This window comes from Thalassophryne amazonica, chromosome 10 (assembly GCF_902500255.1).
Source record: "Thalassophryne amazonica chromosome 10, fThaAma1.1, whole genome shotgun sequence".
NCBI lineage: Eukaryota > Metazoa > Chordata > Actinopteri > Batrachoidiformes > Batrachoididae > Thalassophryne > Thalassophryne amazonica.
The window spans coordinates 49,074,272-49,101,284 of NC_047112.1; the positions used below are offsets into that span (position 1 = coordinate 49,074,272).

A 27,013-nucleotide genomic window follows, 5' to 3' on the forward strand; every position below is an offset into this window, starting at 1 on the left:
ATTGGTCGTTCAACAGCCGGGTGACGCCCCTCGGAGTCCAAGACGCTGGCCGAGATATCCTGTTGTGAAAGTGTAGTGACACGGACCCACAACAGGGGGCGCAAATGAACGGTCAATAGATGAGCCAAAAAATAACAACTTAATGTTGTGAAGGTGCACAACGAACATACAGACAATCTCAGAATATGATTACAGTCAATCCACAAAGGTGACGTGTGGGCAGGCTCGAGGATAGAAGACGTCTGTCCTGAGAAGAGCCGGAACCACACGATTTCCGCCGCCACCGAACCTGGTGAATACTGGAGCCGCCAAGTCCCGAATTCCCAGGTGATCACCGACCCCGACTGTCGGATCTGGTACTGCTGGCGAAGAACAAAGACAGTCAAGTGTGGGTGTGTGTACACCCCGTAACAACAACGGTGGGAATGCCACCTCCACCTCTCACTCAATATGCTGCAGAGTACCGCAGTGATTCCTCAGGGGAAAAGAGTGCCGTCCTACACTCACTCAGCTTCCACAGAAAGAGGGACCGGTACTCCTGCAAACACTCACAATATACAGATATATTGCAAAACACAAACGGCTGAGTCTATTACCTCCAAAGAAGTACGATATCTCGGCAACGAGGTGGAGATGACGTCTGGTCTTTATGGAGTGAGATAATGTAGAGTAGATGGGTGACAGCTGTCAAGAGATAATGAGTGACAGCTGTCACCCCCGGCTGTGTCCGTGGCGGCAGCGCCCTCTCGTGCCTGAAGCCCGCACTTCAGGCAGGGCGCCCACTGGTGGTGGGCCAGCAGTACCTCCTCTTCTGGCGGCCCACACAACAGCTATCCTACTGTGTGTGTGTGTGTGTGTGTGTGTGTGTGTGTGTGTGTGTGTGTGGTGCACATTCCTCCATCCATTCTCTTTTGTGTTTGCTGTCTATATCCTCCCCATGTATCTGTGAGCTCGGTTTTTCTGTGTTGTTATAGATTTAGGGTAATTTCTAGTGTCTATGGTTTCCCAGATCATTCTTTGATTGTGAATCTTTCTGTTATCTCTTCATGTTTGCATCTCTTCACTTAAAGGGGTATTTTGGTTAAGTGTCTCTGTTATGTTCTACTATGGTTTAGATGCATGTGTGCAATTTGGTGGGGGATAGGGGGGACATGTCCCCCCCACCTTTTCAACCAGGGGGGACAGAATATGGTATGTCCCCCCCACCTTCTGACATATATGTGTGTACTTGAAACATGCTATGCCAGTCTTATGTGCAAACCATGTCAGTCTTATGTGCAAAACCATGTCAGAATAGTATCTTTGTTTCTGCAAGTTTGTGTTTTTAGTAGCATTGACTTGTTTACAACAACTGTTTCTTGTTTGTCACATTCAGAATTTTCTGGGACTGCATTTGCCCAGATTTGAAACCAAAAATAGTTGCCTCTAGGGACTAGTCTCTACACATAAGTATCAATGGACCATATGCTAATTTACTAAATTCTGAAAGTTAGAAAAGGAAATCAGAAAAGCTATCTGGGACCTCAGAAAGCCCATCTGCAATTACTGCTTGATCTCCAAAATCAGCCTATGCAAGCGAAATTATATTCAGCATGAGTGTTGTCATTAGTGTTGTGAAAGTGTAGGAACATGGACCCACAACAGGGGGCGCAAATGAACGGACAATGGAGGAATCAAATAACACTGTTTTTACTGTCGTGAAAAAGGCACAACAAATACAACCGATTACAATATGGAGATTGAGTCTAATTACAACGGTGTCGTGTGGGCAGGCTCGACGATAGGAGACGTCTGTCCAAGTCGAACCGGAACCAACCCGATTTCCTCTGCCACCGAACCCGGGGAATACTGGAGCCGCCAAGTCCCGAATTCCCAGGTGGCCACTGCCTCCGCTCGTCGGATCCGGTACTGCTGGCAGGAAACAGAAACAGTCAGGTGTGGATGCGGCTGCACCCAGCAACACGGAGGGTGGAAACACCACCTCCACCTCTACTCAAAATAGTACTGTAGGATTGGAATGTGAGTACTTATCCTACTTCGTCCAATACGGTCTTCAGCTGACCTAAGCACAAGCAACACAGTATTAATTCTCAGAATAATACAACTGGCTGAGTTCGTTACCTCTTTGGTAAGGCGATATCTCGGCAAATGAGGTGGAGATGCCGTCCTGCTGATATACCTCCTTATTGATTGGGATCAGCTGTCTCCAGTGATGGGTGACAGCTGTCATCCTGGCTGCTCCCGTAAGGCGGCAGCGCCCTCCGGTGCCTGGAGCCCGCACTCCAGGCAGGGCGCCCTCTAGTAGTGGTGGGCCAGCAGTACCTCCTCTTCAGCGGCCCACACAACAGGACCCCCCCCTCAACGGGCGCCTCCTGGCGCACGACCGGGTTTGTCAGGGTGGCGACGGTAGAAGTCGGACAGGAGGGCCGGGTCCAGGATGAAGCCCTTCTTCACCCAGGAGCGTTCTTCGGGGCCGTACCCCTCCCAGTCCACCAGATACTGAAAACCCCGGCCCATCCGTCGGACGTCGAGGAGCCAGCGCACGGTCCAAGCCGGCTCTCCGTCGATGATCCGGGCAGGAGGTGGCGCCGGACCCGGAGTGCAGAGGGGTGAGGTGTGATGGGGTTTAATCCTGGAGATGTGGAATACTGGATGAATCCGCAGTGAGGCCGGAAGCTGGAGTCTCACTGCGGCGGGATTGATGACCTTGAGTATCTTGTACGGGCCGATGTATCGTTCTTGCAGTTTTGGGGAGTCCACTTGAAGGGGAATGTCCTTGGTGGACAACCACACCTCCTGCCCAGGACGATACGTGGGAGCCGGGGCCCGCCGCCGGTCTGCATGGTTCTTCGCCCTCGTCCGGGCCCTTAACAAAGCAGAACGGGCGGCACGCCACACCCGACGGCACTTCCGTAGGTGGGCCTGGACCAAGGGCACACGACCTCCCCCTCAACCACCGGAAACAACGGGGGTTGATACCCCAAGCACACCTCGAAAGGGGAGAGGCCGGTGGCTGATGACACTTGGCTGTTGTGGGCGTACTCGATCCAGGCCAGGTGGGTACTCCAGGCCGTCGGGTGCGCGGCTGTCACACAGCGTAGGGTCTGCTCCATCTCCTGGTTGGCCCGTTCTGCTTGTCCGTTGGTCCGGGGGTGATACCCGGACGAGAGACTGACCGTGGCCCCCAGTTCCCGGCAAAAGCTCCTCCAAACATGCGAGGAGAACTGGGGACCGCGATCGGAGACGATGTCTGATGGTATCCCATGCAGACGGACGACGTGGTGGACTAGGAGGTCCGCTGTCTCCTGGGCCGTTGGTAGCTTCGGGAGGGCCACGAAGTGGGCCGCCTTGGAGAATCGGTCCACTATCGTGAGGATGACGGTGTTTCCCTGGGACGGCGGGAGACCCGTGACAAAATCCAGGCCGATGTGAGACCAGGGGCGATGAGGCACGGGCAGCGGCTGTAGCAATCCCGATGTCTTGCGGTGGTTGGCCTTGCCCCTGGCGCAGGTGGTACAGGCCTGGATGTAACCCCGGACGTCGGCCTCCAGGGACGCCCACCAGAAGCGCTGCCGGACGACTGCCACGGTTCTTCGCACCCCAGGATGACAGGAGAGCTTAGAACCGTGACAGAAGTCCAGAACTGCAGCCCTGGCTTCTGGTGGGACGTAGAGTTTGTTCTTCGGCCCGGTTCCGGGGTCCGGGTCTCGTGTCAGGGCCTCCCGGACGGTCTTCTCCACGTCCCAGGTGAGGGCGGCCACGATAGCGGACTCCGGGATGATGGGATCCGGGGGATCCGACGACTCCGTTTTGACCTCATCTTCATGTACCCGGGACAAAGCATCCGATCTTTGATTTTTCGTCCCGGGACGGTAGGTGATCCGGAAGTCAAAACGGCCGAAGAACAGTGACCAGCGGGCTTGCCTGGGATTCAGCCACTTGGCGGTCCTGATATACTCCAGGTTCCGGTGGTCAGTGAAAACCGTGAATGGCACGGACGTTCCCTCCAACAGATGTCTCCACTCCTCAAGAGCCTCTTTCACCGCAAGGAGCTCTCGATTGCCGACGTCATAGTTCCGTTCGGCTGGGGTCAACCTGCGGGAAAAATAGGCACACGGGTGAAGGACCTTATCGGTCTTCCCGCTCTGGGACAGCACGGCTCCTATCCCTGAGTCCGAGGCGTCCACTTCAACCACTAACTGGCGACTAGGATCGGGCTGCACCAGAACAGGTGCAGACGAGAAGCGCCGTTTCAACTCCTTGAACGCGGCATCGCACCGATCCGACCAGGTGAAGGGGACTTTTGGTGAGGTCAGGGCTGTCAGGAGGCTAACTACCTGACTGTAGCCCTTAATGAACCTCCTGTAGAAATTAGCAAAGCCTAGGAACTGTTGCAACTTCCTACGGCTCGTGGGTTGGGGCCAGTCTCTCACCGCCGCAACCTTGGCCGGATCAGGAGCGACGGAGTTGGAGGAGATGATGAACCCCAGGAAGGACAAAGACGTGCGGTGGAACTCACACTTCTCGCCCTTCACAAACAGCCGGTTCTCCAACAACCGCTGCAGGACCTGACGTACATGCCAAACATGAGTCTCAGGATCCGGAGAAAAGATGAGTATATTGTCTAGATATACGAAGACGAACCGGTGCAGGAAATCCCGCAAGACATCATTAACTAATGCTTGGAACGTCGCGGGGGCGTTTGTGAGGCCGAACGGCATGACCAGGTACTCAAAGTGACCTAAGGGGGTGTTAAATGCCGTCTTCCACTCGTCTCCCTTCCGGATCCGAACCAGGTGATACACATTTCTAAGATCGAGCTTGGTGAAGATTTGGGCTCCATGCAGGGGTGTGAACACCGAATCCAACAGGGGCAACGGGTATCGGTTGCGAACCGTGATCTCGTTCAGCCCCCTATAATCAATGCATGGACGAAGTCCGCCGTCTTTTTTACCCACAAAAAAGAAACCTGCGCCCATCGGGGAGGTGGAATTCCGGATCAACCCGGCAGCTAATGAGTCCCGGATGTAGGTCTCCATTGATTCGCGCTCAGGCCGTGAGAGGTTGTACAGCCTACTGGACGGGAACTCACTGCCCGGAACCAAATCAATGGCACAATCATACGGACGGTGGGGGGGAAGTGTGAGAGCCAGATCCTTGCTGAACACGTCGACAAAGTCGTGGTACTCCACCGGCACCGTCCCCAGATTGGGCGGGACTCTGACCTCCTCCTTAGCTTGGGAGCCGGGAGGAACCGAGGAACCTAGACACACCCGATGGCAGGTCTCGCTCCACTGAACCACTACCCCGGACGGCCAATCAATCCGGGGATTGTGCTTCAACATCCAGGGAAATCCTAAAACCACATGGGAGGTGGCCTGAGTCACAAAAAACTCGATCACCTCCCGGTGATTTCCTGACACCACCAGAGTTACAGGTGGTGTCTTATGCGTGATCGGAGGGAGTAGGGAGCCATCTAGTGCCCGAACCTGTACGGGCGAGGTAAGCGCCACCAGAGGGAGCCCTATCTCCCTGGCCCATCTGCTGTCCAGCAGATTCCCCTCAGAGCCCGTGTCCACCAGTGCTGGGGCCTTCAGGGTTGAGTCCTCATAAAGGATCGTAACTGGGAGTCGTGTGGCAATGTGGGTGTGTCCCACGTGAATGTCTCGGCCCACCCCTAACCCAGTTTCTAGGGGCGGGCGTTGGAGTTTAACCGCTCGGGGCAGTCTCTCATATGGTGCTCTATTGCACCACAAACAAAACAAGCTCCGTGGGCCCGTCTCCTCTGTGCATCTGGTGCCCTAAATGTTGCCCTACTCGTGTCCATAGCTTCGTCAGTAGGGGGAGCTGTGGCCCCACGGAGCGCAGGGGCCGTGGAGCGTGGGGAAGGCGGAGCGCGGTCGGAACCGGAAGGGAGAGGGACGGCGCGTGCCCGGCCACGCCCTTCGTCTCATTCCCGCCGACGTTCTTCTAACCGGTTGTCTAACCATATGACAAGATCGATGAGCCCATCTAAATCCCGCGGTTCGTCCTTAGCCACCAGGTGCTCCTTAAGAACCAAAGACAGTCCGTTTACAAAGGCGGCGCAGAGGGCAGTGCTATTCCAGCTGGACCTCGCAGCCGCAATGCGGAAGTTGACTGCATAGGCAGCTGCGCTCCGACGCCCCTGTCTCATTGACAGTAGCACGGTTGAAGCGGTTTCGCCTCTATTAGGGTGATCGAACACGGTTCTGAGCTCCCTTACAAACCCATCATATGTCAGAAGGAGCCGTGAATTCTGCTCCCAGAGCGCTGTAGCCCAAGCGCGTGCCTCACCGCGAAGCAGGTTTATTACATAAGCTACTTTACTAGCATCAGTCGCGTACATGACGGGACGCTGTGCGAAGACGAGCGAGCACTGCATAAGAAAATCCGCGCACGTCTCCACACAGCCTCCGTACGGCTCTGGGGGGCTTATGTATGCTTCCGGGGAAGGTGGGAGGGATCGTTGAACAACCAGTGGAACGTCTATGTTACGTACAGGGTCTACGGGAGGGAGAGCCGCAGCGGCGCCCGGAGGGCGCACTTCCACCTGCGCGGCGAGAGCCTCCACCCTGCGGTTCAGGAGGACGTTCTGCTCGGTCATCAAATCTAACCGAGTCGTGAAAGCGGTGAGGATCCGCTGCAACTCACCGATTACCCCTCCTGCGGACGCCTGCGCGTCCTGTTCTTCCATTGGCCGTTCAACAGCCGGTTGACGCCCCTCGGGATCCATGACGTTGGCCGAGATATCCTGTTGTGAAAGTGTAGGAACACGGACCCACAACAGGGGGCGCAAATGAATGGACAATGGAGGAATCAAATAACACTGTTTTTACTGTTGTGAAAAAGGCACAACAAATACAACCGATTACAATATGGAGATTGAGTCTAATTACAACGGTGTCGTGTGGGCAGGCTCGACGATAGGAGACGTCTGTCCAAGTCGAACCGGAACCAACCCGATTTCCTCTGCCACCGAACCCCGGGAATACTGGAGCCGCCAAGTCCCGAATTCCCAGGTGGCCACTGCCTCCGCTCGTCGGATCCGGTACTGCTGGCAGGAAACAGAAACAGTCAGGTGTGGATGCGGCTGCACCCAGCAACACGGAGGGTGGAAACACCACCTCCACCTCTACTCAAAATAGTACTGTAGGATTGGAATGTGAGTACTTATCCTACTTCGTCCAATACGGTCTTCAGCTGACCTAAGCACAAGCAACACAGTATTAATTCTCAGAATAATACAACTGGCTGAGTTCGTTACCTCTTTGGTAAGGCGATATCTCGGCAAATGAGGTGGAGATGCCGTCCTGCTGATATACCTCCTTATTGATTGGGATCAGCTGTCTCCAGTGATGGGTGACAGCTGTCATCCTGGCTGCTCCCGTAAGGCGGCAGCGCCCTCCGGTGCCTGGAGCCCGCACTCCAGGCAGGGCGCCCTCTAGTAGTGGTGGGCCAGCAGTACCTCCTCTTCAGCGGCCCACACAACAGGACCCCCCCCTCAACGGGCGCCTCCTGGCGCACGACCGGGTTTGTCAGGGTGGCGACGGTAGAAGTCGGCCAGGAGGGCCGGGTCCAGGATGAAGCCCTTCTTCACCCAGGAGCGTTCTTCGGGGCCGTACCCCTCCCAGTCCACCAGATACTGAAAACCCCGGCCCATCCGTCGGACGTCGAGGAGCCGGCGCACGGTCCAAGCCGGCTCTCCGTCGATGATCCGGGCAGGAGGTGGCGCCGGACCCGGAGTGCAGAGGGGTGAGGTGTGATGGGGTTTAATCCTGGAGACGTGGAATACTGGATGAATCCGCAGTGAGGCCGGAAGCTGGAGTCTCACTGCGGCGGGATTGATGACCTTGAGTATCTTGTACGGGCCGATGTATCGTTCTTGCAGTTTTGGGGAGTCCACTTGAAGGGGAATGTCCTTGGTGGACAACCACACCTCCTGCCCAGGACGATACGTGGGAGCCGGGGCCCACCGCCGGTCTGCATGGTTCTTCGCCCTCGTCCGGGCCCTTAACAAAGCAGAACGGGCGGCACGCCACACCCGACGGCACTTCCGTAGGTGGGCCTGGACCGAGGGCACACCGACCTCCCCCTCAACCACCGGAAACAACGGGGGTTGATACCCCAAGCACACCTCGAAAGGGGAGAGGCCGGTGGCTGATGACACTTGGCTGTTGTGGGCGTACTCGATCCAGGCCAGGTGGGTACTCCAGGCCGTCGGGTGCGCGGCTGTCACACAGCGTAGGGTCTGCTCCATCTCCTGGTTGGCCCGTTCTGCTTGTCCGTTGGTCCGGGGGTGATACCCGGACGAGAGACTGACCGTGGCCCCCAGTTCCCGGCAAAAGCTCCTCCAAACATGCGAGGAGAACTGGGGACCGCGATTGGAGACGATGTCTGATGGTATCCCATGCAGATGGACGACGTGGTGGACTAGGAGGTCCGCTGTCTCCTGGGCCGTTGGTAGCTTCGGGAGGGCCACGAAGTGGGCCGCCTTGGAGAATCGGTCCACTATCGTGAGGATGACGGTGTTTCCCTGGGACGGCGGGAGACCCGTGACAAAATCCAGGCCGATGTGAGACCAGGGGCGATGAGGCACGGGCAGCGGCTGTAGCAATCCCGATGTCTTGCGGTGGTCGGCCTTGCCCCTGGCGCAGGTGGTACAGGCCTGGATGTAACCCCGGACGTCGGCCTCCAGGGACGCCCACCAGAAGCGCTGCCGGACGACTGCCACGGTTCTTCGCACCCCAGGATGACAGGAGAGCTTAGAACCGTGACAGAAGTCCAGAACTGCAGCCCTGGCTTCTGGTGGGACGTAGAGTTTGTTCTTCGGCCCGGTTCCGGGGTCCGGGTCTCGTGTCAGGGCCTCCCGGACGGTCTTCTCCACGTCCCAGGTGAGGGCGGCCACGATAGCGGACTCCGGGATGATGGGATCCGGGGGATCCGACGACTCCGTTTTGACCTCATCTTCATGTACCCGGGACAAAGCATCCGATCTTTGATTTTTCGTCCCGGGACGGTAGGTGATCCGGAAGTCAAAACGGCCGAAGAACAGTGACCAGCGGGCTTGCCTGGGATTCAGCCGCTTGGCGGTCCTGATATACTCCAGGTTCCGGTGGTCAGTGAAAACCGTGAATGGCACGGACGTTCCCTCCAACAGATGTCTCCACTCCTCAAGAGCCTCTTTCACCGCAAGGAGCTCTCGATTGCCGACGTCATAGTTCCGTTCGGCTGGGGTCAACCTGCGGGAAAAATAGGCACACGGGTGAAGGACCTTATCGGTCTTCCCGCTCTGGGACAGCACGGCTCCTATCCCTGAGTCCGAGGCGTCCACTTCAACCACTAACTGGCGACTAGGATCGGGCTGCACCAGAACAGGTGCAGACGAGAAGCGCCGTTTCAACTCCTTGAACGCGGCATCGCACCGATCCGACCAGGTGAAGGGGACTTTTGGTGAGGTCAGGGCTGTCAGGAGGCTAACTACCTGACTGTAGCCCTTAATGAACCTCCTGTAGAAATCAGCAAAGCCTAGGAACTGTTGCAACTTCCTACGGCTCGTGGGTTGGGGCCAGTCTCTCACCGCCGCAACCTTGGCCGGATCAGGAGCGACGGAGTTGGAGGAGATGATGAACCCCAGGAAGGACAAAGACGTGCGGTGGAACTCACACTTCTCGCCCTTCACAAACAGCCGGTTCTCCAACAACCGCTGCAGGACCTGACGTACATGCCAAACATGAGTCTCAGGATCCGGAGAAAAGATGAGTATATCGTCTAGATATACGAAGACGAACCGGTGCAGGAAATCCCGCAAGACATCATTAACTAATGCTTGGAACGTCGCGGGGGCATTTGTGAGGCCGAACGGCATGACCAGGTACTCAAAGTGACCTAAGGGGGTGTTAAATGCCGTCTTCCACTCGTCTCCCTTCCGGATCCGAACCAGCTGATACGCATTTCTAAGATCGAGCTTGGTGAAGATTTGGGCTCCATGCAGGGGTGTGAACACCGAATCCAACAGGGGCAACGGGTATCGGTTGCGAACCGTGATCTCGTTCAGCCCCCTATAATCAATGCATGGACGAAGTCCGCCGTCTTTTTTACCCACAAAAAAAGAAACCTGCGCCCATCGGGGAGGTGGAATTCCGGATCAACCCGGCAGCTAATGAGTCCCGGATGTAGGTCTCCATTGATTCGCGCTCAGGCCGTGAGAGGTTGTACAGCCTACTGGACGGGAACTCACTGCCCGGAACCAAATCAATGGCACAATCATACGGACGGTGGGGGGGAAGTGTGAGAGCCAGATCCTTGCTGAACACGTCGACAAGGTCGTGGTACTCCACCGGCACCGTCCCCAGATTGGGCGGGACTCTGACCTCCTCCTTAGCTTGGGAGCCGGGAGGAACCGAGGAACCTAGACACACCCGATGGCAGGTCTCGCTCCACTGAACCACTACCCCGGACGGCCAATCTATCCGGGGATTGTGCTTCAACATCCAGGGAAATCCTAAAACCACACGGGAGGTGGCCTGAGTCACAAAAAACTCGATCACCTCCCGGTGATTTCCTGACACCACCAGAGTTACAGGTGGTGTCTTATGCGTGATCGGAGGGAGTAGGGAGCCATCTAGTGCCCGAACCTGTACGGGCGAGGTAAGCGCCACCAGAGGGAGCCCTATCTCCCTGGCCCATCTGCTGTCCAGCAGATTCCCCTCAGAGCCCGTGTCCACCAGTGCTGGGGCCTTCAGGGTTGAGTCCTCATAAAGGATCGTAACTGGGAGTCATGTGGCAATGTGGGTGTGTCCCACGTGAATGTCTCAGCCCACCCCTAGCCCAGTTTCTAGGGGCGGGCGTTGGAGTTTAACCGCTCGGGGCAGTCTCTCATATGGTGCTCTATTGCACCACAAACAAAACAAGCTCCGTGGACCCGTCTCCTCTGTGCATCTGGTGCCCTAAATGTTGCCCTACTCGTGTCCATAGCTTCGTCAGTAGGGGGAGCTGTGGCCCCACGGAGCGCAGGGGCCGTGGAGCGTGGGGAAGGCGGAGCGCGGTCGGAACCGGAAGGGAGAGGGACGGCGCGTGCCCGGCCACGCCCTTCGTCTCGTTCCCGCCAACGTTCTTCTAACCGGTTGTCTAACCATATGACAAGATCGATGAGCCCATCTAAATCCCGCGGTTCGTCCTTAGCCACCAGGTGCTCCTTAAGAACCAAAGACAGTCCGTTTACAAAGGCGGCGCAGAGGGCAGTGCTATTCCAGCTGGACCTCGCAGCCGCAATGCGGAAGTTGACTGCATAGGCAGCTGCGCTCCGACGCCCCTGTCTCATTGACAGTAGCACGGTTGAAGCGGTTTCGCCTCTATTAGGGTGATCGAACACGGTTCTGAGCTCCCTTACAAACCCATCATATGTCAGAAGGAGCCATGAATTCTGCTCCCAGAGCGCTGTAGCCCAAGCGCGTGCCTCACCGCGAAGCAGGTTTATTACATAAGCTACTTTACTAGCATCAGTCGCGTACATGACGGGACGCTGTGCGAAGACGAGCGAGCACTGCATAAGAAAATCCGCGCACGTCTCCACACAGCCTCCGTACGGCTCTGGGGGGCTTATGTATGCTTCCGGGGAAGGTGGGAGGGGTCGTTGAACAACCAGTGGAACGTCTATGTTACGTACAGGGTCTACGGGAGGGAGAGCCGCAGCGGCGCCCGGAGGGCGCACTTCCACCTGCGCGGCGAGAGCCTCCACCCTGCGGTTCAGGAGGACGTTCTGCTCGGTCATCAAATCTAACCGAGTCGTGAAAGCGGTGAGGATCCGCTGCAACTCACCGATTACCCCTCCTGCGGACGCCTGCGCGTCCTGTTCTTCCATTGGCTGTTCAACAGCCGGTTGACGCCCCTCGGGATCCATGACGTTGGCCGAGATATCCTGTTGTGAAAGTGTAGGAACACGGACCCACAACAGGGGGCGCAAATGAACGGACAATGGAGGAATCAAATAACACTGTTTTTACTGTTGTGAAAAAGGCACAACAAATACAACCGATTACAATATGGAGATTGAGTCTAATTACAACGGTGTCGTGTGGGCAGGCTCGACGATAGGAGACGTCTGTCCAAGTCGAACCGGAACCAACCCGATTTCCTCTGCCACCGAACCCCGGGAATACTGGAGCCACCAAGTCCCGAATTCCCAGGTGGCCACTGCCTCCGCTCATCGGATCCGGTACTGCTGGCAGGAAACAGAAACAGTCAGGTGTGGATGCGGCTGCACCCAGCAACACGGAGGGTGGAAACACCACCTCCACCTCTACTCAAAATAGTACTGTAGGATTGGAATGTGAGTACTTATCCTACTTCGTCCAATACGGTCTTCAGCTGACCTAAGCACAAGCAACACAGTATTAATTCTCAGAATAATACAACTGGCTGAGTTCGTTACCTCTTTGGTAAGGCGATATCTCGGCAAATGAGGTGGAGATGCCGTCCTGCTGATATACCTCCTTATTGATTGGGATCAGCTGTCTCCAGTGATGGGTGACAGCTGTCATCCTGGCTGCTCCCGTAAGGCGGCAGCGCCCTCCGGTGCCTGGAGCCCGCACTCCAGGCAGGGCGCCCTCTAGTGGTGGTGGGCCAGCAGTACGTCCTCTTCAGCGGCCCACACAACAATTAGCGCCATTTTGAAAATTAAATTCATGATAAATAATTTATCCTAAACTTATGATCTGTTGTTTTTTCAAACTTATGCAAAAACAAATCTTGAGGAAAAAAAAATACATATGCGATAGTTAATAATTATTAAGAGCCTATTCTTTCATATTTATGAATACATTTTACCATGTTGCAGTTGTTTTTTTTAATGAAAACTCAACCTATCATTCTTTTTGAGTTCTACACATGTGGTGATACCTTATTTACACCAGGATGTTAATAAAATTTAATGCTGGCTATTCTCAGAATAAAGTACTTATATCCACAGTTTCAAATTGTATAAGTCAAATGGTGTCCACTTTATGGTCAACTTCAATCAATCAATCAACTTTTTTCTTATATAGCGCCAAATCACAACAAACAGTTGCCCCAAGGCGCTCCATATTGTAAGGCAAGGCCATACAATAATTATGAAAAACCCCAACGGTCAAAACGACCCCCTATGAGCAAGCACTTGGCAACAGTGGGAAGGAAAAACTCCCTTTTAACAGGAAGAAACCTCCAGCAGAACCAGGCTCAGGGAGGGGCAGTCTTCTGCTGAGACTGGTTGGGGCTGAGGGAAAAAAACCAGGAAAAAGACATGCCGTGAAGGGGGGCAGAGATCGATCACTAATGATTAAATGCAGAGTGATGCATACGGAGCAAAAAGAGAAAGAAACAGTGCATCATGGGAACCCCCCCACAATCTACGTCTAAAGCAGCATAACCAAGGGATGGTCCAGGGTCACCCGATCCAGCCCTAACTATAAGCCTTAGCAAAAAGGAAAGTTTTAAGCCTAATCTTAAAAGTAGAGAGGGTATCTGTCTCCCTGATCTGAATTGGGAGCTGGTTCCACAGGAAAGGAGCCTGAAAGCTGAAGGCTCTGCCTCCCATTCTACTCTTACAAACCCTAGGAACTACAAGTAAGCCCGCAGTCTGAGAGCGAAGCGCTCTAATGGGGTAATATGGTACTACGAGGTCCCTAAGATAAGATGGGACCTGATTATTCAAAACCTTATAAGTAAGAAGAAGAATTTTAAATTCTATTCTAGAATTAACAGGAAGCCAATGAAGAGAGGCCAACACGGGTGAGATATGCTCTCTCCTGCTAGTCCCCGTCAGTACTCTAGCTGCAGCATTCTGAACCAACTGAAGGCTTTTTAGGGAACTTTTAGGACAACCTGATAATAATGAATTACAATAGTCCAGCCTAGAGGAAATAAATGAATGAATTAGTTTTTCAGCATCACTCTGAGACAAGACCTTTCTGATTTTAGAGATATTGCGTAAATGCAAAAAGGCAGTCCTACATATTTGTTTAATATGCGCTTTGAATGACATATCCTGATCAAAAATGACTCCAAGATTTCTCACAGTATTACTAGAGATCAGGGAAATGCCATCCAGAGTAACGATCTGGTTAGACACCATGCTTCTAAGATTTGTGGGGCCAAGTACAATAACTTCAGTTTTATCTGAGTTTAAAAGCAGGAAATTAGAGGTCATCCATGTCTTTATGTCTGTAAGACAATCCAGCAGTTTAGCTAATTGGTGTGTATCCTCTGGCTTCATGGATAGATAAAGCTGGGTATCATCTGCGTAACAATGAAAATTTAAGCAATACCGTCTAATAATACTGCCTAAGGGAAGCATGTATAAAGTGAATAAAATTGGTCCTAGCACAGAACCTTGTGGAACTCCATAATTAACTTTAGTCTGTGAAGAAGATTCCCCATTTACATGAACAAACTGTAATCTATTAGACAAATATGATTCAAACCACCGCAGCGCAGTGCCTTTAATACCTATGACATGCTCTAATCTCTGTAATAAAATTTTATGGTCAACAGTATCAAAAGCAGCACTGAGGTCCAACAGAACAAGCACAGAGATAAGTCCACTGTCCGAAGCCATAAGAAGATCATTTGTAACCTTCACTAATGCTGTTTCTGTACTATGATGAATTCTAAAACCTGACTGAAACTCTTCAAATAGACCATTCCTCTGCAGGTGATCAGTTAGCTGTTTTACAACTACCCTCTCAAGAATCTTTGAGAGAAAAGGAAGGTTGGAAATTGGCCTATAATTAGCTAAGATAGCTGGGTCAAGTGATGGCTTTTTAAGTAATGGTTTAATTACTGCCACCTTAAAGGCCTGTGGTACATAACCAACTAACAAAGATAGATTGATCATATTTAAGATTGAAGCATTAAATAATGGTAGGACTTCCTTGAGCAGCCTGGCAGGAATGGGGTCCAATAAACATGCCGATGGTTTGGATGAAGCAACCAATGAAAATAACTCAGACAGAACAACCGGAGAGAAAGATTCTAACCAAATACCGGCATCACTGAAAGCAGCCAAAGATAACGATACATCTTTGGAATGGTTATGAGTAATTTTTTCTCTAATAGTCAAAATTTTGTTAGCAAAGAAAGTCATGAAGTCATTACTAGTTAAAGTTAATGGAATACTCAGCTCAATAGAGCTCTGACTCTTTGTCAGCCTAGCTACAGTGCTGAAAAGAAACCTGAGGTTATTCTTATTTTCTTCAATTAGTGATGAGTAGAAAGATGTCCTAGCTTTACGGAGGGCTTTTTTATAGAGCAACAAACTCTTTTTCCAGGCTAAGTGAAGATCTTCTAAATTAGTGAGACGCCATTTCCTCTCCAACTTACGGGTTATCTGCTTTAAGCTACGAGTTTGTGAGTTATACCACGGAGTCAGACACTTCTGATTTAAAGCTCTCTTTTTCAGAGGAGCTACAGCATCCAAAGTTGTCTTCAAAGAGGATGTAAAACTATTGACGAGATACTCTAACTCCCTTACAGAGTTTAGGTAGCTACTCTGCTCTGTGTTGGTATATGACATTAGAGAACATAACGAAGGAATCATATCCTTAAACCTAGTTACAGCGCTTTCTGAAAGACTTCTAGTGTAATGAAACTTATTCCCCACTGCAGGGTAGTCCATCAGGGTAAATGTAAATGTTATTAAAAAATGATCAGACAGAAGGGAGTTTTCAGGGAATACTGTTAAGTCTTCTATTTCCATACCATAAGTCAGAACAAGATCTAAGATATGATTAAAGTGGTGGGTGGACTCATTTACTTTTTGAGCAAAGCCGATAGAGTCTAATAATAGATTAAATGCAGTGTTGAGGCTGTTTAATCTGCGCAGTTAGATTGATCTAGTTATCTAGATTACGATTTGTTTCCCAGTGTAATCTTTACGTGCCTTAACTAAAGCACTCATTCTGCTGAATCACCTCTAAATTATTTACACATTATTCACTTTGCGTGTTTTTAGGAATCCGCTAGCTTAGCGTAGCTACTAGCTCTTAGCCGATTTAGCATGGCGGCTTCTCCTGTCTCTCCCGCACTTTTCTGCTCTGGGTGTGAAATGTTTAGTTATTCCTCGGCCTCCTTTAGCAGTAATGGTACTTGTAATAAGTGTAGCTTATTCGTAGCTTTGGAGGCCAGGCTGGGTGAATTGGAGACTCGGCTCCGCACCGTGGAAAATTCTACAGCTAGCCAGGCCCCTGTAGTCGGTGCGGACCAAGGTAGCTTAGCCGCCGTTAGTTCCCCCCTGGCAGATCCCGAGCAGCCGGGAAAGCAGGCTGACTGGGTGACTGTGAGGAGGAAGCGTAGCCCTAAACAGAAGCCCCGTGTACACCGCCAACCCGTTCACATTTCTAACCGTTTTTCCCCACTCGACGACACACCCGCCGAGGATCAAACTCTGGTTATTGGTGACTCTGTTTTGAGAAATGTGAAGTTAGCGACACCAGCAACCATAGTCAATTGTCTTCCGGGGGCCAGAGCAGGCGACATTGAAGGAAATTTGAAACTGCTGGTTAAGGCTAAGCGTAAATTTGGTAAGATTGTAATTCACGTCGGCAGTAATGACACCCGGTTACGCCAATCGGAGGTCACTAAAATTAACATTAAATCGGTGTGTAACTTTGCAAAAACAATGTCGGACTCTGTAGTTTTCTCTGGGCCCCTCCCCAATCAGTCCGGGAGTGACATGTTTAGCCGCATGTTCTCCTTGAATTGCTGGCTGTCTGAGTGGTGTCCAAAAAATGAGGTGGGCTTCATAGATAATTGGCAAAGCTTCTGGGGAAAACCTGGTCTTGTTAGGAGAGACGGCATCCATCCCACTTTGGATGGAGCAGCTCTCATTTCTAGAAAGCTGGCTAATTTTCTTAAATCCTCCAAACCGTGACTATCCAGGGTTGGGACCAGGAAGCAGAGTTGTAGTCTTACACACCTCTCTGCAGCTTCTCTCCCCCTGCCATCCCCTCATTACCCCATCCCCGTAGAGACGGTGCCTGCTCCCAGACTACCAATAACCAGCAAAAATCTATTTAAGCATAAAAATTAAAAAAGAAAAAATAATATAGCACCTTCTACTGCACCACAGACTAAAACAGTTAAATGTGGTCTATTAAACATTAGGTCTCTCTCTTCTAAGTCCCTGTTGGTAAATGATATAATAATTGATCAACATATTGATTTATTCTGCCTAACAGAAACCTGGTTACAGCAGGATGAATATGTTAGTTTAAATGAGTCAACACCCCCGAGTCACACTAACTGTCAGAATGCTCGTAGCACGGGCCGGGGCGGAGGATTAGCAGCAATCTTCCATTCCAGCTTATTAATTAATCAAAAACCCAGACAGAGCTTTAATTCATTTGAAAGCTTGTCTCTTAGTCTTGTCCATCCAAATTGGAAGTCCCAAAAACCAGTTTTATTTGTTATTATCTATCGTCCACCTGGTCGTTACTGTGAGTTTCTCTGTGAATTTTCAGACCTTTTGTCTGACTTAGTGCTTAGCTCAGATAAGATAATTATAGTGGGCGATTTTAACATCCACACAGATGCTGAGAATGACAGCCTCAACACTGCATTTAATCTATTATTAGACTCTATTGGCTTTGCTCAAAAAGTAAATGAGTCCACCCACCACTTTAATCATATCTTAGATCTTGTTCTGACTTATGGTATGGAAATAGAAGACTTAACAGTATTCCCTGAAAACTCCCTTCTGTCTGATCATTTTTTAATAACATTTACATTTACTCTGATGGACTACCCAGCAGTAGGGAATAAGTTTCATTACACTAGAAGTCTTTCAGAAAGCGCTGTAACTAGGTTTAAGGATATGATTCCTTCTTTATGTTCTCTAATGCCATATAACAACACAGTGCAGAGTAGCTACCTAAACTCTGTAAGTGAGAGAGAGTATCTCGTCAATAGTTTTACATCCTCATTGAAGACAACTTTGGATGCTGTAGCTCCTCTGAAAAAGAGAGCTTTAAATCAGAAGTGTCTGACTCCATGGTATAACTCTCAAACTTGTAGCTTAAAGCAGATAACCCGTAAGTTGGAGAGGAAATGGCGTCTCACTAATTTAGAAGATCTTCACTTAGCCTGGAAAAAGAGTCTGTTGCTCTATAAAAAAGCCCTCCGTAAAGCTAGGACATCTTTCTACTCATCACTAATTGAAGAAAATAAGAACAACCCCAGGTTTCTTTTCAGCACTGTAGCCAGGCTGACAAAGAGTCAGAGCTCTATTGAGCTGAGTATTCCATTATCTTTAACTAGTAATGAGTTCATGACTTTCTTTGCTAACAAAATTTTAACTATTAGAGAAAAAATTACTCATAACCATCCCAAAGACGTATCGTTATCTTTGGCTGCTTTCAGTGATGCCGGTATTTGGTTAGACTCTTTCTCTCCGATTGTTCTGTCTGAGTTATTTTCATTAGTTACTTCATCCAAACCATCAACATGTTTATTAGACCCCATTCCTACCAGGCTGCTCAAGGAAGCCCTACCATTATTTAATGCTTCGATCTTAAATATGATCAATCTATCTTTGTTAGTTGGCTATGTACCACAGGCTTTTAAGGTGGCAGTAATTAAACCATTACTTAAAAAGCCATCACTTGACCCAGCTATCTTAGCTAATTTAGGCCAATCTCCAACCTTCCTTTTCTCTCAAAAATTCTTGAAAGGGTAGTTGTAAAACAGCTAACTGATCATCTGCAGAGGAATGGTCTATTTGAAGAGTTTCAGTCAGGTTTTAGAATTCATCATAGTACAGAAACAGCATTAGTGAAGGTTACAAATGATCTTCTTATGGCCTCAGACAGTGGACTCATCTCTGTGCTTGTTCTGTTAGACCTCAGTGCTGCTTTTGATACTGTTGACCATAAAATTTTATTACAGAGATTAGAGCATGCCATAGGTATTAAAGGCACTGCGCTGCGGTGGTTTGAATCATATTTGTCTAATAGATTACAATTTGTTCATGTAAATGGGGAATCTTCTTCACAGACTAAAGTTAATTATGGAGTTCCACAAGGTTCTGTGCTAGGACCAATTTTATTCACTTTATATATGCTTCCCTTAGGCAGTATTATTAGACGGTATTGCTTAAATTTTCATTGTTACGCAGATGATACCCAGCTTTATCTATCCATGAAGCCAGAGGACACACACCAATTAGCTAAACTGCAGGATTGTCTTACAGACATAAAGACATGGATGACCTCTAATTTCCTGCTTTTAAACTCAGATAAAACTGAAGTTATTGTTCTTGGCCCCACAAATCTTAGAAACATGGTGTCTAACCAGATCCTTACTCTGGATGGCATTACCCTGACCTCTAGTAATACTGTGAGAAATCTTGGAGTCATTTTTGATCAGGATATGTCATTCAAAGCGCATATTAAACAAATATGTAGGACTGCTTTTTTGCATTTACGCAATATCTCTAAAATCAGAAAGGTCTTGTCTCAGAGTGATGCTGAAAAACTAATTCATGCATTTATTTCCTCTAGGCTGGACTATTGTAATTCATTATTATCAGGTTGTCCTAAAAGTTCCCTAAAAAGCCTTCAGTTAATTCAAAATGCTGCAGCTAGAGTGCTGACGGGGACTAGAAGGAGAGAGCATATCTCACCCATATTGGCCTCTCTTCATTGGCTTCCTGTTAATTCTAGAATAGAATTTAAAATTCTTCTTCTTACTTATAAGGTTTTGAATAATCAGGTCCCATCTTATCTTAGGGACCTCGTAGTACCATATCACCCCAATAGAGCGCTTCGCTCTCAGACTGCAGGCTTACTTGTAGTTCCTAGGGTTTGTAAGAGTAGAATGGGAGGCAGAGCCTTCAGCTTTCAGGCTCCTCTCCTGTGGAACCAGCTCCCAATTCAGATCAGGGAGACAGACACCCTCTCTACTTTTAAGATTAGGCTTAAAACTTTCCTTTTTGCTAAAGCTTATAGTTAGGGCTGGATCAGGTGACCCTGAACCATCCCTTAGTTATGCTGCTATAGACGTAGACTGCTGGGGGGTTCCCATGATGCACTGTTTCTTTCTCTTTTTGCTCTGTATGCACCACTCTGCATTTAATCATTAGTGATCGATCTCTGCTCCCCTCCACAGCATGTCTTTTTCCTGGTTCTCTCCCTCAGCCCCAACCAGTCCCAGCAGAAGACTGCCCCTCCCTGAGCCTGGTTCTGCTGGAGGTTTCTTCCTGTTAAAAGGGAGTTTTTCCTTCCCACTGTAGCCAAGTGCTTGCTCACAGGGGGTCGTTTTGACCGTTGGGGTTTTACATCATTATTGTATGGCCTTGCCTTACAATATAAAGCGCCTTGGGGCAACTGTTTGTTGTGATTTGGCGCTATATAAAAAAAAAATTGATTGATTGATTGATTCTCAGCATCTGTGTGGATATTAAAATCGCCCACTATAATTATCTTATCTGAGCTAAGCACTAAGTCAGACAAAAGGTCAGAAAATTCACAGAGAAACTCACAGTAACAACCAGGTGGACGATAGATAATAACAAATAAAACTGTTTTTTGGGACTTCCAATTTGGATGGACAAGACTAAGAGACAAGCTTTCAAATGAATTAAAGCTCTGTCTAGGTTTTTGATTAATTAATAAGCTGGAATGGAAGATTGCTGCTAATCCTCCGCCACGGCCCGTGCTACGAGCATTCTGACAGTTAGTGTGACTCGGGGTGTTGACTCATTTAAACTAACATATTCATCCTGCTGTAACCAGGTTTCTGTTAGGCAGAATAAATCAATACGTTGATCAATTATTATATCATTTACCAACAGGGACTTAGAAGAGAGAGACCTAATGTTTAATAGACCACATTTAACTGTTTTAGTCTGTGGTGCAATTGAAGGTGCTATATTATTTTTTCTTTTTGAATTTTTATGCTTAAATAGATTTTTGCTGGTTATTGGTGGTCTGGGAGCAGGCACCGTCTCTACGGGGATGGGGCAACGAGGGGTTGGCAGGGGGAGAGAAGCTGCAGAGAGGTGTATAAGACCACAGCTCTGCCTCCTGGTCCCAAGGCTGGACAGTCACAGTTTGGAGGATCCAAGAAAATTGGCCAGATTTCTAGAAATGAGAGCTGCTCCATCTAAAGTGGGATGGATGCCGTCTCTCCTAACAAGACCAGGTTTTCCCCAGAAGCTTTGCCAATTATCAATGAAGCCCACCTCATTTTTTGGACACCACTCAGACAGCCAGCAATTCAAGGAGAACATGCGGCTAAACATGTCACTCCTGGTCTGATTGGGGAGGGGCCCAGAGAAAACAACAGAGTCCGACATTGTTTTTGCAAAGTTACACACTGATTTAATGTTAATTTTAGTGACCTCCGATTGGCGTAACCGAGTGTCATTACTGCCGACGTGAATTACAATCTTACCAAATTTACGCTTAGCCTTAGCCAGCAATTTCAAATGTCCTTCGATGTCGCCTGCTCTGGCCCCCGGAAGACAATTGACAATGGTTGCTGGTGTCGCTAACTTCACATTTCTCAAAACAGAGTCGCCAATAACCAGAGTTTGATCCTCGGCGAGTGTATCGTCGAGTGGGGAAAAACGGTTAGAGATGTGAACGGGTTGACGGTGTACACGGGGCTTCTGTTTAGGGCTACGCTTCCTCCTCACAGTCACCCAGTCAGCCTGCTTTCCCGACTGCCCGGGATCTGCCAGGGGGGAACTAGCGGCGGCTAAGCTACCTTGGTCCGCACCGACTACAGGGGCCTGGCTAGCTGTAGAATTTTCCACGGTGCGGAGCCGAGTCTCCAATTCGCCCAGCCTGGCCTCCAAAGCTACGAATAAGCTGCACTTATTACAAGTACCGTTACTGCTAAAGGAGGCCGAAGAACAACTAAACATTTCACAACCAGAGCAGAAAAGTACGGGAGAGACAGGAGAAGCCGCCATGCTAAATCGGCTAAGAGCTAGTAGCTACGCAACCTAGCGGATTCCTAAAAACACACAAAGTGAATAATGTGTAAATAATTTAAAGGTGATTCAGCAGAAGGAGTGCCCCAATCAAGGCACCAAACAGGCCATGAAGCAGGCCAGGCAACGCACGACAACGGTGCTAAAATAAAATAAAAATCAACTAAACACGCTGTGGAGCAGCACAGATAACGCACGACAACAGTGCTAAAAGAGAAAAAAAAAATAAAATAAAAAAATAAATAAAAAAAAATAAAATAAAAACGAAAGCGTTGGCAAGCTAACTAGCTTGCCAACGCCGTTAGAGGTCTTCCTTAGGCGTTGGAGCACAGTAAAAAAAAAAAAGAAAAAAAAAAGTAAAAAGGTAAAAAAGTAAAAAAGTCTTGAAAAAGACTGTTAATTCAAGTCCAAAGCAGCAGGTAGCAGTCTCTGTGTAAACAGTCCCAAAAGAGAGCCAAAATTCTGATGCCAACACCATCTCTGGTCTTCTCAAAACATTTAAATTACTGTTCTGGATGCTCAGAATGCATCTGAGCTTATCTAGAAACCATTGGCTTATGGGGGTCTAAAGCTGCCCCCAGACCCCCAGCCTATGGGCTTTGGCCCTGCGGGCCTCGCACTTTATCCCCCCAATTTCTAGTTCTAAATTGCGCCCTTGTTTAGATGTAACTGTTTTCTGCCCCCTGGTGTTCAGTGGTGGGCACACTTCTGATAATTATCAAAGATAAAGTTTTCATTATTGGATTATCTTTTCAGATAACTTTGAAAACCATTATCGGATTAATTATCTTCTGATAAATTTTTGTCCGATAACTTTTAGACCATTAACGTGCTAAACAAAGGTGAACAGATGTGTAGTTCTATCCTCTGCAAACAGAGTAGAGCTGCTTCTAGAAGAAACTGCTCTATCCTCTGCAGGCAAAGGAGAACTGGTCAAAAAAAAGACTCATTTCTTTTAACCCCATACTGATATGCGGCCAATATCACCCAAGTCATCCAGGGGCATAGATTTTTAACTTATGTAAGAGCCAGGCTGAGAAATATGCTTTTGCTTTAAATTTGTAGCAGCCACTACAACTTATGGTTCAAATTTTAACCAAACTTATTTCGTACAAGTTATTTAAATTAACGTTACTTCTGAAGTTTTATAAAGTGAAAATATCAGATATATGTTTTAGTTTTAAAGTAATGTGCTAATTTTTAAGGTTTTAGTGTGGGCATGCTGTGTCCAGGTGCATTATGGGTGATAGGGTAATCTCAGTACGTTCACAACAGGAGAATGCATTTGAGACACTCTGATCAGGACAACAGCATTAAACTCTAGTGCCTAAAACTCTTGTGAATATATTCTCTGGATTTATAGATGTTGTTATTGTGTTTGCTTTTATTAAATTCCATGCATCGTAGCATAAACGTAGCAAGTAGCAACACAGATTATCTGGAATTTTGTTTTCAAGGACTATACTGCCATCTACTGGACAGTAGTGTTCATGGCAGTATTCAGACTGAAGCTGGGCAGACATTTATTTTCAATCACTGTACTCGGTTCCAGCTCAGCTGTACCACAGAACCGCAGGGTGTAAAAGTTCAGAGCGCCTGATTTATGTTCTCACACACGTACGTTCAAAAACCACACGTCGGACTCATGTTTCCAGAAGCAAAATGTAAACAGAAGCTTTTTTTTTCCAAACTTAATTTACAAAAACTCTCGATGGGAGACATCAAAGTTAAAAAAAACAACAAAAAACAAAACAAAACAACCACAACAACAACAAAAAAAACATTACAAGAAAGGTCTGTGATGTTTGCACAGGCACAGTGTGAGAGTTTGGACGCTTGTAGTGCTTCAGCAGCGGGATACCCTCACAACGACTGACCAGAATATCAAACGGGTTTGATTTTCATCTGACTATACAATTGGTGATCAGGAGGTGGTCGTGAGATGTTAAATGCAGCTCGTTACTCCATGTATACTAAACGATGCAGGACGCATGATTAACCTGAAACTTAGTGCGATCCAAAAAATTCTCGCATGAATGAAAAATCAGCCAAAAAAGGGCCAAAATTCGCACTGGCACCAGTAGCTCATGGCAGTGTTCTATTTATTTTGACACCGGTTATATCAGATGATTATCTAATTACAACTTGGCTTTTTTTTTTTGTTTTGAAAATGGCTTTTTTTTTTTTAAATAAAAAATGGCATAGTTTACAAGAGTACATTTATCTGTAAACACCAACACACGACACACCTCACATTAACGTCTTGGTTTACATAGAATGAATCAACCAATCAGTGTAGTGGAGGCACATTTTACCCAGAATGCTATCTGTCTGTGTTTGTTACAAAACTTCAGAATTAGTGCATTATTCAACATTAAAAGATATATGTTTTATCTTAACTTTGCACAAATGACAGAATTGACATTAATGGAGTTATTCTATCAGTATTCATTTTATTTATACACCAAACCATAACTCAGCACTGCTTTATTTTCCAAGACCTCGGCCCGACGGCAGCACTGTGATTGAGTAGAGAGTTGAGCTTTATGGCTCCTCTCAGTTGTGTCTGTGCTGGAAGCCATGTAGTAAACTGGCGCTTCTAGCAGTGGGCAGGATGCTGAAAAACAAAAGTGCTGGTTCATTGTTTGAGTCTGTCGCTTTTGATGCTTCCAAAAGCGATTGCGTGTTAAAACTCAAAATCAGCTTGTTAGTAGTTCCAAGTATACCGGAGACAATACTGGAATTTATTGGTTATCGGTTATCTGTAACTTCCGATACATTTTTGGGTGGTTTATCATTTTCTCTTTATCAAAGATAACTTTTCAGTTATCTGATTATCTGTTATCAAAGTTAATTTTCTGGTTATCTGTGCCCACCACTGCTGGTGTTCCCTTTTTGTTAGCACATGTACAAGGTCTGTTAGCAAAGTATCGGACCTTTTTTTTTTTTTTCAAAACCCTAATGGATTTGAATCACGTGTGCTTGCATGAGCCAACCTTGAACCTTCGTGCGCATGCATGAATTTTTTCACGCCTGTCGATTGCGTCATTTGCTGGCAAGCAGCTTTTGTGTGAGGACATGTGTAGTGCTCTTGGCAGATTTTCATTTCAAGGAAAATGACGGAACGACTGGAGCAGCACTACTGCATCAAATTTTGCCAGAAACTGGGCGACAGCCAGGTGGAAACCATTCGGAACATTCAGACGGCTTTTGGTGACTTTTCAGTCGTGTGACTATCTGAGAAATTGTGGAAGAGGTGGGCATGTTACAGCATGTCCTGTGAGACTTCAACACAAAGGTGCTTTTGCTCCGCTGTCAGCAGCGTCGGCAGGAATTTCACCGCCACTCTTTTCATGGCCAAATCTTCTGTCACAGTGGAATGTGCCGAAAAAGTGCTGATGTCCACCTCTTGTGCAATTTCTCGGATAGTCACATGACGGTCCCGCATCACCACAGCGTTCACTTTGGAATGATCCGGTCATTTCAGCATGTTGATGGCCGACCAGAGTGTGGCTCGCTCTCCACCGTTGTTCGGCCATCTTTAAACCGGTTGTACCACTCCTTAATCTGTGTGACGCCCATAGCATCGTCACCGAAAGCCGTCTGAATCTTCTGAATGGTTTCCACCTGGCTGTCACCCAGTTTCTTGTAAAATTTGATGCAGTAGCGCTGCTCCAGTCGTTCCGCCATTTTCCTTGCAAAGAAAATCCGCCGAGAGCACTACACACGACCTCACACAAAGGCTTCTTGCCAGCAAATGACGCAATCGACAGGCGTGAAAAAATTTACGCATGCGCACAAAGGTTCAAGGTTTGCTCATGCAAGCACACGTGATTCAAATCCATCAGGTTTTTGAAAAAAAAAGATCTGATACTTTTCTAACAGACCTCGTATTTGTCTGCCTAATCAGTACACCTGTGTCGAATTAGTTCAGCTGGTTATTTAAGGTCACATTTTGTGTTAGCCTTCACGGGTCCATTGTTGTTCGTACTTCTCATGTGTTGGTGGTATGTATATCCAATATTACAGATCATTGGAATTCTTTATGTTCAATTGTTAGTTTGTGTGTTCAGTTAATTCCCAGGTCAATCAATCAATCAATCAATTTTTTTTATATAGCGCCAAATCACAACAAACAGTTGCCCCAAGGCGCTTTATATTGTAAGGCAAGGCCATACAATAATTATGTAAAACCCCAACGGTCAAAACGACCCCCTGTGAGCAAGCACTTGGCTACAGTGGGAAGGAAAAACTCCCTTTTAACAGGAAGAAACCTCCAGCAGAACCAGGCTCAGGGAGGGGCAGTCTTCTGCTGGGACTGGTTGGGGCTGAGGGAGAGAACCAGGAAAAAGACATGCTGTGGAGGGGAGCAGAGATCGATCACTAATGATTAAATGCAGAGTGGTGCATACAGAGCAAAAAGAAAAAGAAACAGTGCATCATGGGAACCCCCCAGCAGTCTACGTCTATAGCAGCATAACTAAGGGATGGTTCAGGGTCACCTGATCCAGCCCTAACTATAAGCTTTAGCAAAAAGGAAAGTTTTAAGCCTAATCTTAAAAGTAGAGAGGGTGTCTGTCTCCCTGATCTGAATTGGGAGCTGGTTCCACAGGAGAGGAGCCTGAAAGCTGAAGGCTCTGCCTCCCATTCTACTCTTACAAACCCTAGGAACTACAAGTAAGCCTGCAGTCTGAGAGCGAAGCGCTCTATTGGGGTAATATGGTACTACGAGGTCCCTAAGATAAGATGGGACCTGATTATTCAAAACCTTATAAGTAAGAAGAAGAATTTTAAATTCTATTCTAGAATTAACAGGAAGCCAATGAAGAGAGGCCAATATGGGTGAGATATGCTCTCTCCTTCTAGTCCCCGTCAGTACTCTAGCTGCAGCATTTTGAATTAACTGAAGGCTTGAAGTATTTTAGTCTTTTTGTTTGCACTCCCAGTTTTGCTGGTTTCTTCTCCGTTTCTTCTTCTGCGGTCAGAGTTAGGTTGGATTTCGGTTGAAACCTTCCCCACTCC

At 48.3% G+C, this 27,013-nt stretch overlaps 1 protein-coding gene across 1 annotated transcript in view; it reads right to left on the bottom strand.

The window, feature by feature from the left end:
• The window catches only part of LOC117518103 (5-hydroxytryptamine receptor 3A-like), a 132,971-nt gene that overhangs the window by 43,943 nt on the left and 62,015 nt on the right, over positions 1–27,013 (bottom strand). The window lies entirely within an intron of this gene.